Source organism: Schistocerca piceifrons, chromosome 9, assembly GCF_021461385.2.
Source record: "Schistocerca piceifrons isolate TAMUIC-IGC-003096 chromosome 9, iqSchPice1.1, whole genome shotgun sequence".
Taxonomy (NCBI): domain Eukaryota; kingdom Metazoa; phylum Arthropoda; class Insecta; order Orthoptera; family Acrididae; genus Schistocerca; species Schistocerca piceifrons.
Window position 1 is genome coordinate 57,507,403 of NC_060146.1, and position 971 is coordinate 57,508,373.

A 971-nucleotide genomic window follows, 5' to 3' on the forward strand; every position below is an offset into this window, starting at 1 on the left:
CAGCGACTTCAGTAGTCATTAGACATTGTGAGAGAGCAGAATGGGGCTCTCCGCGGAACTCAACGGACTTCGAACTTGGTCAGATGATTGGGCGTCACTTGGGTCATACGTCTGTACACGAGATTTCCACACTTTTAAACATACCTAGGATGACTGTTTCCCATGTGATAGTGCTGTGGAAACGTGAAGGGACAGGTACAGCTCAGAAGCGTACAAGCCGACCTCGTCTGTTGACTGACAGAGGCCGCCGACAGTTGAAGAGGGTCGTAATAAGTAATAGGTAGACATCTATCCAGACCATCACACAAGAATTCCAGACTGTATCACGATCCACTGCAAGTACTATGACAGTTAGGCGGGAGGTGAGAAAACTTGGATTTCAGCATCGAGCGGCTGCTCATTGGCCACACATCACGCCGGTAAATGCCAAACGACGCCTCGCCTGGCGTAAGGAGCGTAAAAATTGGACGACTGAACAGTGGAAAGAGGTTGTGTGGAGTGACGAATCACGGTACACAATGTGGCGATCCGATGGCAGGGTGTGGTTATGACAAATGTGCGGTGAACGTCATCTGCCAGCGTGTCTAGTGCCAAAAGTAAAATTCGGAGGCAGTGGTGTTATGGTGTGGCTTGCACCACTTGTTGTTTTGCGTGGCACTATCACAGAACAGGCCTATTTTGATATTTTAAGCACATTCTTGCTTCCCACTGTTGAAGAGCAATTCCGGGATGTCGATTGCATCTTTCAACACGATCGAGCACCTGCTAATAATGCACGGCCTGAGGCGGGTTGGTTACGCTACAATAATGGACTGGCCTGCACAGAGTCCTGACCTCAATCCAATGGAACACCTTTGCGATGTTTTGGAACGCCGACTTCATGCCAGGCCCCACCGACCGACTTCGATACCTCTCCTCAGTGCAGCATTCCGTGAAGAATGGGCTGCCATTCCCAAGAAAACTTTCAGCAC